Below are 22,789 nucleotides of genomic sequence, written 5' to 3' on the forward strand. Positions count from 1 at the left end.
TGATATCATTGCAGGCTGCTAATACCCACAAACAACCACAATGAGAGAGTATGAGGAAGGAGGACCGTTCAGGGGCAGGGAATAGGACTGACCATGATGCTACTACCGGTAGTGTGGGAGGACCCACAGTATACATGCCGTTGAGCTGTCTTGGCCAGAGTTCCTTAAGTAAAAATGAGGAGAGAGCTTGTAGTGTGTGTGTGCCAGCTTGTAGGGTGATCCTGAAACAGAAGTACCTGGGTCTTTAGTAGGTGCTGATAAGGTGTATAGCAGTGCTGGCAGCGGGTGGTGATGGTCAGCACAGGGGGACCGTAGCTTATCCTACTGTTTCTTCATCAGTGGAGACACCACTGACGCCGTGGTGCCTCTGGGGCGGGGCAAACAATTGTTTCTCCAGTGGTGGTTTCTCAATGTGGCCTGCAGAGATGGACCAAGCCAACAGACTATATCCATGGGTCCAGCCAATCAAATTCCTAGTGGAAGTCAGATTCAGATTTTTTTTGAAACTTTACTTTTTGCTACAGCATTCTACTATGGATGTGTTTTAAAGAATATTATTAAAAGCTAAGATTTTTAGTTTTATTTGGGTAGGTTGAGTGCCCCAACTAAGAGAGTAGCACCTCCAATATATAATTGAATGATTCTGATCTCCGTGAGTCAGTGTTTTGAAGTGCAGAAATATTAAAGAGTGATGTTCTGGTGCTCCAAGGTGGTGCTTCGCAAATAATAAATCACTGTTTGGTGGTGCTGAAAAAGTAATATGCAAATTGCAGAAGATGGGTATGCAGGGGAGAATGCAGGACAGGTTTCCGTTTCCGGTTTGCTGCGCTTTGCTCGACCCTGTCAATGCTTGAGACTCGGTGGACTGGGAGTGGAGGGAGGGTACTAGCCACTGTTGCTGTGTGATTTATGCTGGGTACACACTTAACAATGTGTACCCAGCGATATCTTTCTAACGACGGGACTCAGTAGGGGTCCCGGCATTGGCAAGTGCATACACACTTGCCGGGTGCGACAGCGGGGGCCATTCTGCATACGGCAGCATGCCCCCCACTGACAATATTGACCATTGGACCTGCCTGGCAATGTCGCGCCAGAGCGCTCATCATCGGGATAGCAGGTACACACTGCCCAATGTGGACAATATTGTCCGTTCCGCTGGATCAGACAACATATAGTCTAGTGTGTACCCAGCTTTAGCACTATGCTCAACCGCATAATCCCTGGTGATTACTGAATAAGAAAAACATTTTGGGTAATTGTAAAACAGACAGTACTGTTCTTACCCACACTGAATTCATTTTCTGGATCCACGAATACCTCTGGTATGTGTTCAAAACAAACAGCTTTGGAGCAGGGATCCAGGTAGAATATTTTGATGTTCTTAACCGGTTTCTCCTTCAATGTGAGCTGAATGTTTCATCAGAGGGTCACTGAGAGTTAAGGTGCCCATACATCAGTAATCGATTGTGGCACTTTGGAGATTGTGTAAAAAAATCTGCAAAGTATGGGCTTCGCAGATTGCAGATTTCAACCAAAAAGTGATTGGAATTGGTAAATCAGGTTGTCCAACATGTTGGATTTCACAGATCGATTGGGACTGTAGATTGCTAGTGTATGGAGATGATCACCAGATTTGCATACCGTTACTAGTAAAGGATGGGCCTTTCAAGTTTGGCAGATCTATGTTTGCTGAAAAAGATCTATAATGTATGGGCGCAGATTGCTAGATTGGGAAATCCTAGAATCGGGCAACAAATCTTCAAATTGTTCAATTGTACTTCTCAGATTGCTGATGTACAGTTAGGTGCATAAATATTGGGACATTGACAGAATTTTCATATTTTGGCCTCTATTCACCACCACAATGGCTTTGAAATGAAACAAACAAGATGTGCCTTAACTGCAGACTTTCAGATTTAATTTGAGGGTAATTACATCCAAATCAGGTGAACGGTGTAGGAATTACAACGGTTTCTATATGTGCCTCCCACTTTTTAAGGGGCCAAAAGTAATGGGACTATCAACTCAAAAGCTATTTCATGGACAGGTGTGGGCTATTCCCTCGTTATTTCATTATCAATTAAGCAGGTAAAAGGTCTGGAGTTGATTCTAGGTGTGACATTTGCATTTAGAATCAGTTGCTGTCGACACTCAATATGAGATCCAAAGAGCTGTCACCATCAGTCAAGCAAGCCATCATTAGGCTGAAAAATCAAAACAAACCCATCAGAAAGATAGCAAAAACATTAGGGGTGGCCAAATCAACTGTTTGGAACATTCTCAGAAAGAAAGAACGCACCGGAGAGCTCAGCAACACCAAAAGACCCGGAAGACCACGGAAAACAACTGTGGTGGATGACAGAAGAATTATTTCCCTGGTGAAGAAAACCCCTTCACAACAGTTGGCCAAATCAAGAACACTCTCCAGGAGGTAGGTGTATATGTGTCAAAGTCAACAATCAAGAGAAGACTTCACAAGAGTGAATATAGAGAGTTCACCACAAGATGTAAACTATTGATGAGCCACAAAAACAGGAAGACCAGATTAGAGTTTGCCAAACAGCATCTAAAAAAGCCATTACAGTTCTGGAACAACATCCTATGGACAGATGAGACAAAGATCAACTTGTACCAGAGTGATGGGAAGAGAAGAGTATGGAGAAGGAAGGAACTGCTCATGATCCAAAACAAACCACCTCACCAGTGGCATGTATGGCTGCCAATGGAACTGGTTCCCTTGTATTTATTGATATGACTGCTGACAAAAGCAGCAGAATGAATTCTGAAGTGTTTCGGGCAATATTATATGCTCATATTCAGTCAAATGCTTCAAAACTCATTGGACGGCGCTTCACAGTGCAGATGGACAATGACCCGAAGCATACTGCAAAAGCAACCAAAGAGTTTTTTAAGGCTAAAAAGTGGAATGTTATGCAATGGCCAAGTCAATCCCCTTACCTGAATCCGATTGAGCATGCAATTCACTTGATGAAGACAAAACTGAAGGGAAAATGCCCCAAGAACAAGCAGGAACTGAAGACATTTGCAGTAGAGGCCTGGCAGAGCATCACCAGGGGTGAAACCCAGCGTCTGGTGATGTCTATGCGTTCCAGACTTCAGGCTGTAATTGCCTGCAAAGGAATTGCAACAAAGTATTAAAAAGTGAAAGTTAGATTTAGGATTGTTTAGTTTGTCCCATTACTTTTGGCCCCTTAAAAAGTGGGAGGCACATATAGAAACCGTTGTAATTCCTACACCGTTCACCTGATTTGGATGTAATTACCCTCAAATTAAATCTGAAAGTCTGCAGTTAAAGCACATCTTGTTTGTTTCATTTCAAAGCCATTGTGGTGGTGAATAGAGGCCAAAATATGAAAATTCTGTCAATGTCCCAATATTTATGGACCTGACTGTATGGGGGCCTAAAGGTAAAATTGAGATGCTAAACAAAAGAAGAAATTCCCCATCCCAAATAATAAAAACAATCTATATACAGCACCAAATTTTCCTCATATGGGCTCCCCCAGATATACAGTGCCTTGCAAATGTATTCACCCCCTTTGCATTTTTCATGTATTGTTGCCTCACAACCTGGAATTAAAATGGATTGTTTGAAGGTTTGCATCATTTCATTCACAGAACTTGCCTACAACTGTGAAGTTGTGTTTTTTTTATTTATATTGTGAATCAAACAACATTTAGGACAACATAACAGAAAACTTCAGCACCCATAACTATTCACCCCCCCTAAAGTCAGTACTTTGAGCCACCTTTTGCGGCAATTACAGCTGCAAGTCGCTTTGGATAAGTCTCTCTATGAGCTTGCCACATCTTGCCCCTGGGATTTTTGCCCATTCCTCAAGGCAAAACTGCTCCAGCTCCTTCATGTTGGATGGTTTTCGCTTGTGAACAGCAATCTTCAAGTCTGACCACAGATTCTCAATTGGATTGAGATCTGTGCTTTGACTAGGCCATTCCAACACATTTAAATGTTTCCCCTTAAACCACTCGAGTATTGCTTTAGCAGTATGCTTCGGCTCATTGTCCTGCTGGAAGGTGAACCTCTGTCCCAGAATAAAATTATAGGCAGACTGAAACCGGTTTTGCTCAAGAATATCCTTGTATTTAGCACCACCCATCTTTCCCTTGACTCGAATCAGTTTCCAAGTCCCTGCTGCTGAAAAACATCCCCACAGCATGATGCTGCCACCACCATGTTTCACTGTGGGGATAGTGTTCTTGGGGTGATGGGATGTGTTGGGTTTGCGCCAGACATCGCATTTTCATTGGTGGCCGAAGAGTTAAATTTTAGTCTCATCTGACTAGAGCACCATCCTCCATACATTTGGGGAGTCGCCCACATGCCTTTTGGCAAACTCAAATCGTGTCTTATTAGTGATAAAAATAAGTAATGGCTTTTTTCTGTCCACTCTTCCATAAAGCCCAGCTCTATGGAGTGTACAGCTTATTGTGGTCACATGCACAGATACACCAGTCTCTACTGTGGAACTCTGCAGCTCCTTCAGGGTTACCTTTTGGTCTCTGTGCTGCCTCTCTGATTATTGTCCTCCTTGGCTGGTCTGAGTTTTGGTGGGCGGCCCTCTCTTGGCAGGTTTGTTGTGGTACCATTTCATTCCATTTGATGATGATGGATTTGATGGTGTAACGGGGATCATCAAAGATTTTGATATTTTTTTTATAACCCAACCCAGAATTGTATTTCGCAACAACTTTGTCCCTGACTTGTTTGGAGAGCTCCTTGGTCTTCATGGTGTGATGCCTCTTGCTTAGTGGTGTTGCAGCCTCTGGGGCATTTCAGAAAAGGTGTTTTTTTCTGACAGGTCATGTGACACTTAGATTTCACAAGGTAATTAGTTGCACCAGAACTTTTTGAGGGGCTTCATATCAAAGGGAGTGATTACATATGCACATGCCAATTTTCAGAATTTTATTTATAAACATAACAGGTTGTATTGTAACAAAAAAGGTAAAAAGCCAAAGGGATGAATACTTTTGCAAGGCACTGTATTGGTCTTCAAAGAGACTCATATACAAATTGGCAAAGCTGGGGGCGAATGTAGTGCCCATGGCAGTACCGTGCACTTGTAAGAAACTATGTATTAAATAAAATGTATTCTTTGACATAACCTATTTTTTATTGACTCCAATACAAACTCACATCATCCCACTTCCAACTCCACATCTGAGCACAGAAGGTGGCAGCTGGCTTCAACTGACCCCCTCATGGGGGATGTTGGTGTAAAGCAGTGGTGTCAAACTCAGGCCCTTCAGCTGCAGTGGAACTACACATCCCAGCATACACTGCTAGCGTTCCCGCTAGGCTGTTTTAGCGGGGCGCGGCGCCCTGCCCTCCTTCTGGAAGGCAAAAAGCGCCCTGCCCTCCAGAAGGAGGGCAAAAAGCGGCCTGCCCTAACAGCCTGCGGGAGCCGTCTTCACCCATGGGTTGCAGTGACTCGGTCACCCCCGGAGAATAGACGCCGGGCGCATGCGCCCAGCATCTATTCTCACTGTCCTTAGGGCTTGGGTGCTGCCCGGCGTGTCCGTAAGTGCCGGGCACGCCCCCAAGAGTGACGAAAAGGGGACACGTCTTATAGACACGCCCCCTTTTCAATGACCACGCCCCCTTTTCAATGACCACGCCCCCTTCTCGGTCGCGCGTGCAACTTAGGCACACGCAATGGCGTGCCCTCTCTAGCTCCGGCACCCTGCCTCACGCCGGAGCTAGAGTGAACACTACACTGCCAGTGTTTTGCTATTAGGGCATGCTAAAACCATGGCAGGGCATGCTGGGTTATGTAGTCCCATAACAGCTGGAGGGCCTGAGTTTGACACCACTGGTGTAAAGTGACTCCATGTCGCAGGTCAACAATACATAGCCTTGCTGTTACTTCACATTGCCCACTTTTTACAACTTGTGGGCAAATGTTCCTAATGTAGGAGCAAAGTGAGACCGAAAGGTTAGTGGCGAAGGACACCAGAAATAATGGGGCAACCAGGAGGTGCAATAAGAAACTTGGGACTCTCAGGGATGTGATAGTAAGTGGGGATAACAGGTTTGTCTGTCCGGTTATGCATTCGGACACCCCAGCACTGATTATGATGAAACCAAACGAGGTGGTCTAGTTGGATCCTGGCCAGGTTTTAGAGGGGGGGTTAGGTTTCCGGTCAGACCTTCCTTTGGTGTATGCTGGGCAGAACTTTGATCCAGGGAGCATGTTCTGAGCCTTGCACTGGATGGATTTGGATGAAAACTTCAGAGGGGTGGCAATTGGTCTGGGATGCCTAATGGAGTGGTTGGGGTCCCTGTCTGACCTCACGGCTGAGTGCGCCAGGCAGAACTTTGACCCAGGGAGCCTATTCTGGGCCTTTCACTGGATGGTTTTGGATGACATCACATAATAAAACTTAATAACTTTGAAGATTTAAAAAGTACTTCAACTAATGTGTGTGTGTGTGTGTGTGTGTATGTTTATATACAAAATAATTACAGATGTAACCCTCCGCAATGTCATGTTTTATCTTGCATATCTCAGGCGTTGTCCAATTTGGGATTGAGGCCCCGATTCAGAGCCGGATGCTCTGAAAGAGCGCTCGCTCTGAATCAGGGCGTGGTTTTTTTTTTTTTTTTTTTTTTTTTTTGTGCGGCCTCCTGGCCGCTCGCCTAGCTGTGGGTGACAACCCACAGCTATTGCGAGCGACCAGGATGATGGTCGCGATGGTCAAGACCATCGTGACTTGCGACGACACCCTTGTGGTAGGGGTCTCATGGCCGCAAGCCCCAGAGAGCTTCTGGCTCTAATAGAGCCGGAAGCTCTCCCACCGACATCACTGGTGATGTCAGTGGGGCCGCCCACAAACAGCATGCGTTCGCATGGGAACGCCTCAGTTTGTGAAGCCACCCCCCCGCCACACCTACAAAACGGGGCGAGCTGTCGATCAACATCGACAGCCGCCCCTTTTGTAGTGAGCCACAGAGCGAGAGAATTTCTCTCTTGCCCCGGGGCTTGCGCACGTGCAGTGCGGCCGCTGCGTGTGCGCGGAGCACACAATCGACCCGCTTGCAAGTGCTCAAGCACTTGCGAGCGGGTCTGAATCAGTCCCTGAGTACTAATGATAGAGTGGATGATTAATATAAGTGGTTGTGCATGGCCATTATGGGGTGTTTCAGAGTATTAAGCATTCAGCATTGTTACCATGGTTCTGGAAAGTTGATGTGGGTGAAGGAAATTAAAGTACTTGTTTCATCGCTCTCTTCCTTTTTAACAGTTCTGCTACAGATGTTTATCAAAAGTAGGGCTTAGCGTTTCTAGAAGGCAGGTGTGTATCTGCTGTAACCAGGTCAGGAGAAACAGTTGGGTGTCAGAAGCATTGTGGTGTGGGATTGATCAAGCTTGGAGAAAAGAGAATTGTTACTTTGTGACTAGGTGGTGATGCTCCTATCCACTGGTGTCAATATAATACTTTTCTACTATGATATTTAACACTAGTAGAATGCATGACCATGGGTCTGAAAGTGAAAACTATTTACCCAATGACCCTGGTTTCCCATACTTTGCTAGCTATATTTTTTATAACTTTTATATGGTTGCATTGGTTTAAAGCAACCCAATATGGACTGTATCATATTTCTTGTTCTTGTAAGCTTACCTTATCAGTCAGAGAGATTCTCTGACTGATAAGTTTTTTTTTTTTTTTGCACTGTAAATCCAGGCAATAATATTACAAACACTTCACTTAATAATTTTACATTACCGCTCCTGAACTTCTGCAATTTAACTAAATATGTCGTCTCACTGGTTACACTTTGCTCTGTGTACGTTTACTGAAGTATACGTGAGAGTTCAAATTGTAAAAAGATCCCTCCCTGAAATCTGTGTTCTCCTCCATAGCAAGCTGCCATAAGAAACCTGTAACAGCCTGCAGAGATCTGTGTTGCTCTGTGTGGATTGCTGTTACTCCTGTTAATGAAGGTTTAATGACAATCTGCATTTGTAATTTAGTAAACATCTGTTTTATTTTTATGGCAATGGCTGGTTCCCTACTATTTTTGTTAATGTCTGTAGTTCTGTACATAATATATATATATTTATGATATATTATTCTGTTTATAAAGCACCAAAGAATAGGCATGTGTCAATAATTAAGGCTTTAGTTTGCAGGAAGTGGGCTTCTTGTTTTGGCTATAAATTAAGTGGCAATAGTGTTTATATTTTTTTTGTAATGCAAAGCTTGTATATTGAGCATATGAAATTTAAGCAAAAATGATAAATGACATTTAAACTTGCATATTTTGTGATTACTCAATTTTTTTTTTAACTTGATTTGTAGAACTTACAGCCGGGTACACACTGAGACGATGGGCATACGTTCCGAAATTGGGGATTGCCCATCCACTCTTGAACAAGTTAATGGATGACGGAATGAACATTGTTCCATCCTTCATTAACTTACCATAGGTCGATAGAGATGTAGTCATGTTTGATGTGCAGCACATCAGGTGTGCAGCACATCAAACTTGATGTTGCATGCGACCAGTGGAGCATGCATTTTGAGCATATATACTAAGCGATGTAGGTGATTTTGTCATTACGAAACGGCATATCAGCCCAACATCACTCCAGTGTGTACCTAGCCTAAGAGCAGAGATTGAAAATGCAGATTTCACCTTTGCAGACATGATCAATCTGCTGATTGTATTAAATAAACTTATACACTGCAAATAGGAACTGGGGAAATGACTCCCATGTCCAATAAGAAGTGAGATTGCCGGCTGACCACCTACTCTGGTGGGAAACACGGAGGTCAGACACAGGAGTCATTGACCCGGCGGTTGGCTCTTATACACTGGTAAAGGAGCAACTAACCGACGTGTCTCTGGAAGCTGCATGGTGCTTAAACACACAGCTGGCTGCCAGCCTGAGGAAATACTGGAAAAGCCGCGGCTCATCATTGCTTTTTGGTTTAAGAAAAAAAAGCTGGTTACTATTACAGGCAGCTATCAACTCAGGAACCTGCTGTAGGTAATGTATAATTATTCTTCTTTCCAGTTCTTGTGGTCTCTAAATTTGGAAGAGATTTAGGCTACCCAGCTACATGCTATTACATGAACTGTGCTACTAAGTAACGTTTTATAGCACTTTATATGATACTGCTTATGGCTACATTATTATTATTATTATTATTATTATTATTATTATTATTATATCATCATCATTTTATTTATATGGCACCACAAGTGTTCCGTACTGCCTTGCAAAGTACATAAACCAGTGACTTACAGTACAATACAATGAAGGACATGGCTTATATACATTGCTGCATTAGCGATCATAACACTCAAATAAGCAACAGGGCATTTAGCAACCAATTTGTTAGGTGCCCTTGTTGGGAGTAAGGAGTAGACTAAAGTATAAATAAGGAGAAGCACATAAGGGAAGAGGGACCTGCTTGTGACAGCTTACATAGTAAAGTGGAGGAGCAGACAAACAGACATGATATAGATGGGGTAGACAGGAAGGAGCATGTAGCAGCAGGTTAGGACGAAAGCAGGCAGGATTTGATGAAGTAGTGGGTCTTGTGAGCCCGATTTGAAGATTTGTAGAGATGTGGAGAGTCTGATAGGGAGTGGGAGAGTGTTCCAGAGTTAGGGAGCAGCACTGGTAAAATCTTGGAGACGGTAGTGGGAGGAAGTAATGAATTGGCAGGAGAGGTGGCATGCATTTGTTAAGCAAAGTGGGAGTGTGAAGGGAGATGAGGTCAGAGATGTAAATGGGAGAAGAGTGAGTGAGGGCTTTATAAGTGAGTGTAAGAATTGGGTTCTGAAGGAGAAGGGGACAGAAATGGAACAATGGCACACCACACATACCTGCTACTGTAGTGCTTGTAGGAGAGGGGAGGTACATCATTTGGAGAGTAAGAGGAGACGAGCAGCAGCATTGAGGACAGATTGGAGTGGAGAGAGTATGAGTCAGGGAGGCCAGATAGGAGGTTACAGTGGTCTAAATGGGAGCAGACCAGTGAGTGGATGAGGGTTTTAGTAGCATCCTTGGTGAGGAGTCTGATCCTGGAAATATTTTTGAGATGGAAATTACAGGATTGTGAGAGGTGTTGAATGTATGGTTTGAAGGAGAGGGAGGCGTCCAGGATCACCCCAAGACAGAGCACTTTGGGGCTAGAGGAGACTGTTGTGCCATCAATGAAATTGTGGGAAGTGAGGTTATGCAAGAGGGTGGAAAGATGATCAGCTCAGTCTTAGACATGTAAACTTTAAAAAGCGTTGAGACATCCAAAAGAGCTGATAAGTTCACCTAAAGATAACATATAGAGGGAGAATAGGAGAGGTCCAAGAACCAGAACCTTGGGGAACACCTACTGTTAGTGGAAGTGGGGGGGGAGGAGATGGAGACGGAATGGTCAGAGAGGTAGGATGACAGCCATTAGAGGGCAGTATCTCATAGACCAAGGGAGTGTCAAAAGCAGCAGAGTGGTCAAGGAGAATGAACAGAGAGTAGTGGCCCTTGAATTTGGCAGCAAGGAGGTCATTGACCAGTTTCAGTGAAGTGGAGAGAATGGAAGCCAGACTGAAATGGGTTGAGGGAGTGGTGGAAAGAAAGGCATTAAGGCAGTTGTAAACTATATGCTAAAGGAATTTGGCGGCAAAAGGGAGCAGAGAGGGAGGTTTGTAGTTGGAGAGAGTGTTAGGATCAAGGGTAGATTTTTAAGAATGGGGGAGACAAGGGCATGTTTGAATGCAGAAGGGACAGCGCTAGATGAGAGGGATAGATTGAGGTGGGCAAGATGGGAACAAGCAGGAGAGCAGTAGCGGAGGAGGCGGGAAGGGTCAAGGGGGAACCGGTTGAGGGCCATGACTTTCTCTACAGATAGAAGGGAGAAGGATGTCAAAGTTGGTAAGACGGTGCTGAGGGTCTGGTGGGATATGATGTCTTGACATATGAAGTAAATTTTTTTTAAATGAAGTAGGTGGTAAAGTCAGGGGCAGAAAGCGAGATGGGGGTGGGCAGAGGAGAGAGTTGAAAGTGGCAAAGAAACGCCGGAGGTTTGAGGACTGGGAGGAGATGACTCTTGAAATATGATGTTTGGAGAGGGAAAGGACAGCATTGTAGGACAAGAGCATAAATTTGAAATGGAGAAAAACTGCCTTACAGCGAGATTTCCTCCACTGAAGCTACGCGGTTCGTGAACACTTTTGCAGGTATCTGGTGCATTTGGAATGCCAGGTTTGAAGTGAGGATCTGCAAGGGTGAGTAGAGATGACCAGAGCAACAGAGTCAAGAGCAGAAGAGGCATTGTACAGGGAAGTGGCTTGTTCAGTGCAGGAGAGAGAGTGGATAGGTGAGAGAAGTGAGTCCATCAGCGAGGAAAAAGAAACCTCAATAGCCTCAATGTTATGCTTTGTAATGGTAGCCTTAGGAGGCAGAGGAGGGAAAGGAGAGAGGGATAAGTTAAAAGAGAGAAGGTGATAGCCAGAGAGGGGGAATGGGGTGATTGGTGTAATCAGAAATATCATCGGTGAGTGAAGACCAGATCAAGCAAGTGCCCACTCAGGGAGGGTGAAGATGTGAGGGTAAGGAGTTTAGGGGCAGAGGATTCTCTGGGGATATCAATTTGAATATTGAAGTCACCTAGAATAATGGAGGGAAGATCTGAAGAGAGAAAGTGAGGAAGTTAACTTGTCAAGGAATTTGGATGGAGGTCCAGGGGAACTGTAAATGACAGCTACTCGAAGATGTACTGGATGGAAACGATGTATAGCATAAACCTCAAATGTGGAGAATGTAAGGGATGGTTCAGAGGGTATGAGATGGTAGGAGTAACCGGGGGATAGAAGGACCCCAACACCACCACCATGGTGACCACCGGGCTGGGGGGTGTGAGAGAAGGTGAAGCCCCCAGAGAAAAGAGCTGCAGGAGAAGTATCAGAGGGTGAAATCCAGGTTTCAGTGATGGCTAGGAGATGCAGGCAGTTGGAGATTAAAAGGTAATGCATGTAGATCAGTTTATTACAGATTGTTCTGGCATTCCAAAGAGCACAGGATATCCAATAGAGGGACAGAGTTTGTGGAAGAGATGTGAATGAGATTATCGGGGCTGCTGTAGCGTGGAGGTGAGATTTCTTTGGGGGACCGAGATGAATAGTGTAGCGATGGTGCAGGCACCTGAGCTACGAAGGGAATCTGTAGGTGGGCAGGGAAGGAGTTTAATGAGATGTGGATGGAGGTGGGAGTAGGGATTAGCAGTGGGGTAGTAGGACCATGGAGGGTTAAAAGAGGATGAATGTGGAGTAGCTGGAGGAGGGGAGAGAAGGAGAGGTGGAGGAGACCAGGGGGAAAAGATAAAGGTAGAAGCAGGGGGCAGATCAGAGGATTAGGTAGATACTGAATAAGGGGGAGTTGAAGAAAGCATGGTCGGTGTGGATGAGGCAAATAGGGGGAGGAAGACTGGAAGTAGAGAGAATGCAGGAGATTTGCAGAAATGCAAGTGAAAGTACAGTGTTGGTAAATGTGTATGTACCACAACAAAAGTGTGAGGCTAGGCAAAGGGGGAAGCAGTTGGGAAGCCAACGGACGAAATCCTGACTGCCGGCTTCCCGACTGTCTAATCCCGGCAGAGTACTAATGACAGGCGTCGAAATACGGTGCCCCAATCGATCTGTGAAATCCAACATGTTGGACAATCTGATTTACCAATTTCAATCACTTTTTGGTTGCGATCTGTGAAGCCCATACATTGCAAATTTTTATACACAATCGATTGCAAATTGCAGAATTGCCACAATCGATTGCTGAGGTATGGGAGACTTTAGTTTTTAATGGTCTGTTACATTTATTAATTTTATATTTGATTTATAGAACTATAAATAATCTATGCTTTACCTGGCTTCCATTAAGTACATCACAACTACATGTGCTGGCTTTTGATCTAGTTCTTGATATACTATAAAAATGCTATAGAATGTTTTAATTCAATATAAACTACCAATCCTATCTGCCACTGCAGTGCCACTATGTTTCCTAGATGTGCTTTATTTTTTTAAAACTGCCATTTGTTTGTGGTGCTGCTCTGTCGCTTAGCTCGCTGCAGACTTTATGGGTGAAAAACTGAAAACAATATTGTGAGCTGTGAGGTGGTCAAAATTGACTGGAAATGAATGTAATACCTCTCTTCCACCAAAAACTTGTGTCCGATCTGGGTTTTTAGACATGGTTCCAACCCAGGTCAGACACCGTTTACACAGCACCATCAATCTGGGTTATTCTCAGGGCAGCCCCGTTCACACTGAACCTGTATCTGTCCTGCTAAAATTGTGAGTTCATAAAAAGTGGGAGGTGACTGCTCCACAACCACCAATCAGCTCATTTTAGGCATGACCCAGGTTTACAATGCACCATTACCCAGGTCCATCCTGGTAGCTTCCTGTGTTGTATTGCCAGGTCACTTGACCCGGGTTATTTTTCAGAGACCCTTTTACACTGACCTGCGACCCGGGTAGACCCAGCAATAACCCAGGTTTTTATTGAGGTTAATAATGTAGGAACAACAACCGGCCCAAATTACATGATTTTAGCTGTTTTTATCGATAATTTATTTTTTAAAGAAATCGAGATAGAAAAAACCCGCGGCTGGTTTTGGGAAAACCAAAACACGGGGGTCTGTGCACAAATCTAGTATATGGTATTTAACTCTTCGGATCGCCGCCAACAAATTTATCCCACTATATTATTCTAATAATTCTCTAGATAGTTGGCTACAATTGAAATGTATTCATAGTTATAAAATTTCCTGATTTAATAAAGTTCTTATTAAATTTCCATTCTAGTGAGGAATCAACCCCCAAAATAGCATTTTTTACTTGCAATGTAAAACAGGAAAAAATATATGTAGTTTTCAAACAGCCGATTACAAATTTACATACGTTTTTCTATGCAAAACAAGACCCTAAATAAAGTATACAACACACCAACCTGTCAGTATAACATTAAATAAATGTAAATCTGCTTTAAAGTGGAAATGTAGTGCTCATTCCAAGGTCAGCAGGGGGCAGGGCGGCTGTCGTTGGAGGGCACTGTGCGCACGTAAAGGGGGTGTGACCATTAGAAAAAGGGGCGTGTCCTTGAGAGGCACAGTTTTTCATCAATATAGGGAGCATGCCCAGCACTCATGGAGTTGCTGGGCTGGCCCCAGGCTCTGCCCACAGTGTGAATAGATGCATCTACTCACTTGTTGGTAACTTTCAGCATAATTTCCTCCTCCGCGGGACACTGCGGCCCTCGGGTGGGGACTTCTGTTTTAGCTGAGTGCCGCCATAAGGGCAGAGCTTATTTCAGCGATTTAAAATCGGGTAGGGTGCAGTTCCCTGCTGAAACAGCCTAGTGGTAATACTATGTGACTGGAAAAAACATTCTTTATGATCTTAATAAGGAGAGGGGAGAGGTGTCTTAAACAGGGGCATTGAGTACCTCCATCACAGGTGTAGAGGCGTCGCCAGGTCTGGTGTCTGGTGATACCCGGTGCGCACTCTGTGTCCCTGCATGCCAGATCTGCACCCGTGTCCAAAAAGGGGGCGTGGCCTCTCAAGGATCTCTATGACGTCACTCCAGGGGCAGCACAGCATTGCCGGAGATTATATTTCTACTATACATTTGACCTTGAACGCATGTAAGGTATCCTATCTCCAATTTTATTTACTACAAATGAGATGTATTAACATCTCCTCTGCCGGAGTGGGGGAGTAAAGCCCCCCCCCCCCCCCCCGGCGATTCCTGCCTGAGCACACAGTGCATTAGCCTAGTGCTGATGCGCTGTCTCTCCCTTACCGGCCGGTTCCAAAGGGCATGCGCGGAATTGGCAGTGCTGTCCCTGCTGGCGTGATAAGGCAACGACAGCTGCAGCTGTCTGAATGGTCAGTGCCACTGACCGTTCATAAATTACCCAGCATATCAGCGCTGCTATCTCGTAGATAGCAGTGCCGATAATGACAGGGGTGCATAGCTCCCCTGTCATTTAGCACCGAACCCCACTTAATACATGAGGGAGAAGCGATATCAACGCACATAATGTGCACTGATACCACTCCTTCCCCATATCGCTGGGTAATACATCTACCCCAGAGTTCTAACACTGTGGTTTAGCACACATAGGGCCTGATTCAGACCCGCTCGCAAGCGGGTCGATGGTGGCCCAGTGCCCATGCGTGAGACCTGGATAGCGACGGGCAATCCATCGCTTCGGGTCTCGTACCAAAGGGGGCGTGCTGTCGATGTTGAGTGACAGCACACCCCCTTTGGTGGGCGGGCCAGGGGCGTGGCTGGCCAGACTGAGGCGTACCCATGGGAACGCCTACCGTCTGGGGCAGGCCCCCCTTAACTGACATCACAAGTGATGTCAGTGGGAGTGCTTTCGGCTCTGTTAGAGCCAAAAGCACTCTGGGGCTTGCGGCAACGAGACCCTACCACAAGGGTCTCGTTGCAAGCCTGATGGTCGCGATGGTCTTGACCATCTTCCTGGCCGCTCGCTATAGCTGTGGGTGGTCACCCACAGCTATGCGAGCGGCCAGGAGGCCGCTCTGAAAAACAAGGAGGGCCCTGATTCAGAGCGAGCGCTCTGTCAGAGTGTCCGGCTCTGAATCAGGGCAATAATTCAGCTAAGTGCAGTGTTGTATAATAAATCAGGCTTTTTGTGTGTTGCTTATTGAAATGAATATCTCCATGAGCCTTACAATAATACCATTTGAAAACTGCACCAGTGTCTTTAATGTGTAAACTCTATCGATGTGGGTTGTGAGAGCTAAAGGTGCCCACACACATACCGATGTGTTCTCAATCCCTCGATGTGTACGATTTCCCCTGAACTCTACCCAGGCAGCTCCCTGTCCAATCTGATTTAAGATCTATCGTGCATCCAGTGCATTGTGCCCCAGATTGGCAAATCTGCCCTACAGCACGGCAGATTTGAAGATGCGAGGTACGACGAGCGGGGACGCGCATCGGCATCGTGAGTAGAAACTCACGATTTGGGCATAATATTTTACACTATTTGTCCTCAGGAACCATCGAAATCAGGTAAAAAATCGCTGTGTGGGGCCAGCTTAAGATATAAATTTGTTTACAGATCTCTCTCCAAGGTTTGATACATCTCCCCAGAGAGATATAGGCAAGTCTGTGCACTTACTCCCGGATAATACCCACCTCAGGTGCAGACGCTAGGCCTGATTTAGATGTGGATGCCAGTGCCGTTGCAGCATCGTAATTGTGAAAATATGCAAATGACTCACCATCCAGTGTTTATGGAGACGCTCACTGAAAGCATCTTTCATCCGCCGCTCACGCACAACCGGAAACATCGAACACGGAATAGGCAGTCATCAGCCTTCTGCGTAATGTTTAAGCCCAGCACAGTGCGGCTTACATGCATGCGCGATAGCAAGCAATTGTTCCATCTGCTTAATTATAGGCATTGCAACCACATCTGAATCAGGTCCACTTTCTGTGAGAGGAAGAAAGTGTAAGTATAGGTACACAGAGACATAAATATACGTGTGTGTGTGTGTGTGTGTATATACAGAGATATATATATAATTTTTTTTTTTTTTTTCTCTATGTATAGCGGCCTGAAGCTGCTGACGCCACACAGTGTACTAAGCAGAGACACTAGACTGTGTCAGTGAGACTAGTGTTGATGATGGTACTAGTATCTGCGCCATGAGCCTAGGTGGTGTCCGCACATCGTCACCTGGCCTGGTTGGATTTCTTTTTAGATTATTATGGGCGTGGCTAATGCTACAAAAACAGTCGCTGTTTGCATATCCCACCCACCTGCTTTTCGCACCCTCTGCATACGTCATTGGCTGTTCTTATTGGCAGGCAGCAGAGGGAAGAGGTGGGGCATTGTGTGAGTGACAGCGGAAGTCCAGCTCCTTGTATCTAGGCTGTTCATTGGCTGACTTTGCCGAAAGGCGGGATTTCCGGCTGACAGTGCCCGGCTCTCCCAGGGGGTTCCGTCTCCTGCGCCTGCCGCCGAGAGACAGGTGAGGGGAGGGGGAAGATGGCGAGGTACGGAGGTGATGGGTGAGAGGCGGGACCTGGGCTGTGCTGGTGGCTGTGCGGTGTAGATGGAGCCAGTGTGGGCTGTGGAGTCCGGCCCCTGGCCCTGTGCTGGTCTCATCCCCGGTGTTATCGTGTAGTCACCCCTCTATGTGCTGAGTAATGTGCGCTGCTGCTCTCAGAGCTGCATGTATCTGCCCTGTCACCTGTATAATATAGTGAGAGATGGTGCCGTGTACTTTATACTCTACTTATGTACTGACACCTAAGTCTGATCTAGTTGTTGCTGGTATAGTGCATTGTGCTCAGCACCTGGCATCATCCTAGATCATGTATCCATAAAAGTCCCATATGCACTTGCACTGTCGTGATCATATTGCCTCCATAATAATCAGATACACCTAGGATACATATATAATACACATGTATGGTTCTAGAACATACCTTGTTTATTGTAACCCCTTAGACATTGGGTGGAATCAGAAAGATCAATTTTCTTTTCACTATTAGCCAAGCAAAATAGTGGGTATTGAGAAAGTCCAACAATCCCATAATGACTGAGTGTATTTCTGGATGGCCAGTTCAAAGCTCTTTAGATGTTTGGTGGCATTTCATGTATGCACACATCATTAAATTCATACATGCATTAAAGCTGGGTACACACTAAATGAAGTGTGTACCCAGTGATGCAATTGACGACTCACCCGCCGACATATCGGGCATCCGATACACATTAGACAATCTGGTGCCGATTTGTCGGCCCTTGCCATATCCCGCTGCATGGGGTTGTCAGTCGCATTGTCAGATTGAGCTACATGTAGGGCCGACCTGATGATGCGACTGACGACCCCGCGGGAGCACGCAACGCCCGACATAATGGGTACACACTAGACTATTTTGACGATATGTGGACCTGAACCGTTGGATCATGCGAAATATTGGCAAATGTGTTCCCAGCTTAAGTCTAGAGATGTCAGAACAAGATATCTGCTAAAGTACAGTAATTGCTTAAACCTCTTATGAACTTTTTGTATGCAGTCTGGGTGCACTTAGTAACAATGTTGTTTTACTCTTAGGTTTACTTCCATTTTAAGCAGCTTAGAACACATTAAAATTAAACTAAGACATTCAGTATACAGTTTGAAATATTTTAGGCCTATTTTCCTCTTCCTGGGTGTCCTAACTGCTCCAGTTAGACAACTGGATTATTATACTGATGTGCACTGTAAGCTCTTATCTGTGAGTGTCCTCCCTAGTTTGCTGACTTGTGTTGGTAAACAAAGTAGTGTGTGTGTGTGTGTGTGTGTGTGTGTGTGTGTATACCATACTTTACTGGAAATTTACACACTTGTGAAGAAGACTGCATGCATGGGCAGTGATCGCGCTGAATGAAAAAAATTGTGGGTCCCAGGGATCCCGCACTTTAAAAAATTGGTGTCCTACTCCAGTGCCAGTATCTGATTCCTATCACAATTTATGCCTCACTGACTTAGCGAGTAAAAACGTGCTATAGTGCATACTTTGCAGTGAGAATGACATGGGGAGAAGGGAACGGGTGGGAGGGGAGAGTACACAAGAGAGCAGTACTTAGACATGGGTAGAAAGGAACAGGGGGCCCAGAGGTGGGAGGGCAGAGTTCACGGCAGAGCAGAAGGGGTATAGCTATGAGGACGGGGCACAATGGAGCTGGAGAGCAGGAGGAGTACAGGAAAAGGGGAACGGGTAGGAGGGCAGAGTACATAGGAGAGTCAAAGGGGCACGGGTGGGAGATGAGACTACACATGAGCACAGAAGGGGGTACAGTAGTTTGCTGCACTATTGTTATAATAGGACACAAGTTAAACAGTGCACTAGTGGGTGCTGCAGCTGTATTTCATCCTGTGCTATAATAAATATAAGTACCATTTACCTGCTGCCAGTAAAAGTGATACTGCCTACACAGCAGTCACACGGGCGAATGATTACATCAGCGTCTTTCTACTGAAGGGGATTTATCCACTACCACTGGGGTAAGGTAGGAGGAAGCATGATCCAGCGTCCGTACACGTCCGAACTAACGCACAGCCAGCGGTGACTGAATCATGAAACTCCGCCGGTGGTGATTGATTGGTGAATGCTGTCGGCAGTGATTGGACGAGGCGCCGCCTGCGGTGTTCTGCTGCGCCCGCTGTGTCTGTGCAGCAGCCAATCACCACCGGCAGCATCTCGCCAGCAGTGATTGGCTGCTCTGCAGTAAGCACATAAGTGAGGGACTCGCAAACGGGTCCTATGGAACCCGGTCATTTTTAAAAACAGTCCTTCACTACTTGTATCGCTTAAAAACGCGCTATAGCGTGTATTTCGCGATCACGGATGAGATTGTAGAGAAACTAGCACATGAAGTATAATTGACATCCCCTATCTTATAACCATGTACAGCCATGGCCAAGTTTTGAGAATGACTCAAGTATTGGTTTTCACAAAGTTTGCTGCTTCAGTGTTTTTAGACATTTTTGTCAGATGTTACTATGGTATACTGAAGTAAAATTACAAGCATTTCATAAGTGTCAAAGGCTTTTATTGACAATTACATTAAGTTTATGCAGAGTCAATATTTGCAGTGTTGACCCTTCTTTTTCAAGACCTCTGCAATTCGCCCAGGCATGCTGTCAATCAAATTCTGGGCCACATACTGACTGATGGCCGCCCATTCCAGCCTAATCAATGCTTGGAGTTTGTCAGAATTTGTGGGTTTTTGTTTATCCACCCGCCTCTTGAGGATTGACCACAAGTTCTCAATGGGATTAAGGTCTGGGGAGTTTCCTGGCCATGAACCCAAAATTTTGATGTTTTGTTCTCTGAGCCACTTAGAGCACCTTGCCATAAGGCAAAAGTGATAACTATCATGCTGGAAAAGGCATTGTTCGTCACCAAACTGTTCTTGGATGGTTGGGAGAAGTTGCTCCTGGAGGATGTTTTGGTACCATTCTTTTATTCATTGCTGTATTCTTAGGCAATATTGTAAATGATCCCACTCTCAGGATGCTTTACTGTTGGCATGAACTTCTAATCTAATACTACAAGGTCCAGTACCCCCTGTCGACTACTGATTCCATATATGCCCCTCACATGTAAGATCTGTCATGGATCATATGGTGCCCAATTGGTGAGGCTGGACAGAATTTTTTTTAGGAGTATGGCCAACGTCTGGCTTCATTATTAAATTCTTAGTTGTTAGATGTTGGTGAAGGCAAGTGGATTATCGGTCTTGGAACCACACCAGTTAAATTTGTGACCAGTTTTGTTAAAGAAAAAGGTAAAATAATCCCGGCTGCATTTAAGTGCTGAGAAGGTGTACTACCTGTGTACTGAAGGTCTCTGGGTTCTGTGTAGGTTGTTGGGTGTGTGTGTGTTTTTTTTTTTTTTTTTTTTTCCAATTCACTTATGTCAAATACATTCCTGACACCTCCTGGATAGAGAAGTGTTGCTTCTGTTTTCCTTTGAAAATGGTCCTGTTCATAATGAGCTTCTGATGTTATGTTAAATTACAAATTCTTGCAATGATTTAATACAAGTACTCTACAACTATTTTACATAAAACATTTAAAGTATTTTTATTTGAGACTTTGTTGTCCTAACTAGTGTGTTAGAAAGGGAGGTAAACATATGCTCGTCACATTTATAGGGATGGATAAGTGATGCAAGAGATTACACATCTGTTGCTACATCCGTCATCTGACTAGGGCACTCTTGGCTCACTGACACTTCTAGATACTATTTTATTGCTTTACTAGAGACCAGTTTGAATTGTCATAGTTTTGGTTGTAAAACAAAAAAAAATTTGGACACACTGGGGAATATGATATGAGAAGGAAATAGAAACATATCGCTGGCTGCTACCCTGAGCTTGGTGTGGCATTATGTGGCACATACATATAAATGACTGTTTTTGTGGTCTATGGGGGCTATTCAATTTGTTTTTTGGGTTGTGATCATAACACTCAACGGAGTAATTCAATTATTTTGAGTGCCTATAAATGATCGTGCTTATCGCGCCCAAAAGCACCAGGTTTAGCTGCGCACATTTCTGCCAGCCACTTCAGGAGGCTGCGAGCAGTAATGTGAGCGGCTGCTTGATTTGCTCCTGATTGAAGCAACAATTTAAATTACTCAGGCGCCCATTACTAACAGCCGCAATAAAAAACATTTGATTCCCCACTATAGGTCTTTATGAAACACATTTTATATCTCATTGCTGTGTTACCCTAGCCACGTGGTCATCATAAATTAAACAATATGATGATCTGATATTTGGGGACCTATGTATCAAGCGGTTTTAATTAAAATTATTTAGAAACTGAAGTTTCTGCATAATTTTATGAATTGTTGCTATGTACTATTGGCACAATGCAGGAGATTTCACAGAAATCTCCGCAGAGTGCTAATTAGCACTTCAGATCGCAGTACCCATTATTGTCAATGGGTAACACGATCTCAGCATTATGTACCAAAGCTTTTCAGAGTTTGGTCCTGGGAGTTTACACCATCTTCAGATAAACTGTTTTTTACGCTTATGGAGGCTTACAAGTAGGAGATAATCTTCTGATCTCTCTCCTGCAGCCTCCAGCTAGCTAGCGGCAGAACCTGACACTGTGCGTATGCGCAGTTTTAGTTTCACCCAGGGAAGCCTTTCACAAATTTCCAGAAATTGCCGGGGATATAGCTCGCAGGGACAGTGGTTACCGCAACCACTGTCCCTGCTAGTTTCCCTTGGTACATAACAGGGATATTTTCATTAAAAATGAAAATATCCTCTGCGATATGGAACCTTAATAATCGCGGCAGTTCCGCGATTATTAATACTTGGGCCCCTTAATTTCGGATTGATTGTAGCTACTGTTGAATTCTTTTGTTTTGGGATTTGCACTTTGTAATGGTTGCACAAGGATCTCTATGGCTTTTGAATTGTTGTAAGATTACTCTTGAGTATTGTGTCAAACTATAAAGGTGCCTACAGATTAGAACACTCGCAAACCATGCAATGTCTTCAACGATTTCCCTTGATCTCCCTGGCCCTCCCGGACATACGATATCGTGCTTAAACTGTGTAATCTGACCAACGACTTTAATCTCGTTACGAGATTGCCATATTTTACTGCATGTAGGTAAGATCTGAAAAAACGACCCTCGGGCCCGCGCATCGTTGTCGTTCGTGGACACTACACTATTTGTCGTTTCGATTCGTCGCAATCTGCCAAATCCTGCAGTAAATCGTGTGTGTGTGTGTGTGTGTGTGTGTGTGTGTGTGTAGGCACCATAAATGTAAACAGTCCATGCAGCAGTTTGTATCTAGGTAAACAGTGGCAGGAGTCCCTTCTACAGTCTGTTTCCTGACTGGAGATTGTCATTACGGTTTTTCCTAGGTACAGTTTATACTAAGAGAAAGCACTATTTCATACTGACTGTTATGCTGTGGTCTGAGTATAAATAATCATAGATAGCATGATGCTAGCGGGTCACTTTATTCCCTTTAGCTGACTAATCGCCTACGGCAGTATCGCTAAGCAAAATGTGCTGTGTAAGTTGAACTACTTTTGATCTCCATATAAAAGGAAGCAATTCTAACTAGAACAAATATGTAGTATATAAGGCACTCCCTCTTCCTCCTCATATATCGATTTACTGTATGTGTGATACAGCTCTTCATAAAGCTCATATTGAAATAT

The 22,789-nt window shown here is 44.6% G+C and overlaps 1 protein-coding gene across 4 annotated transcripts in view; it reads left to right on the forward strand.

The window, feature by feature from the left end:
• The window catches only part of CUL1 (cullin 1), a 132,629-nt gene that overhangs the window by 23,048 nt on the left and 86,792 nt on the right, over positions 1 to 22,789 (forward strand). The window contains exon 1 of one of the 4 annotated variants that reach the window (XM_088474256.1): positions 16,932 to 17,093. The exons of 2 other annotated variants lie outside the window; for them this stretch is intronic. The gene's annotated coding sequence lies outside the window, so the exon portion shown is untranslated. Of the gene's footprint in view, positions 1 to 16,931; positions 17,094 to 22,789 lie in introns of those variants that run through there. One more of the 4 variants, XM_088474255.1, reaches the window with a different exon arrangement.

This window comes from Taudactylus pleione, unplaced genomic scaffold (genome assembly GCF_031769625.1).
Source record: "Taudactylus pleione unplaced genomic scaffold, aTauple2 ptg000150l, whole genome shotgun sequence".
Lineage (NCBI taxonomy): Eukaryota > Metazoa > Chordata > Amphibia > Anura > Myobatrachidae > Taudactylus > Taudactylus pleione.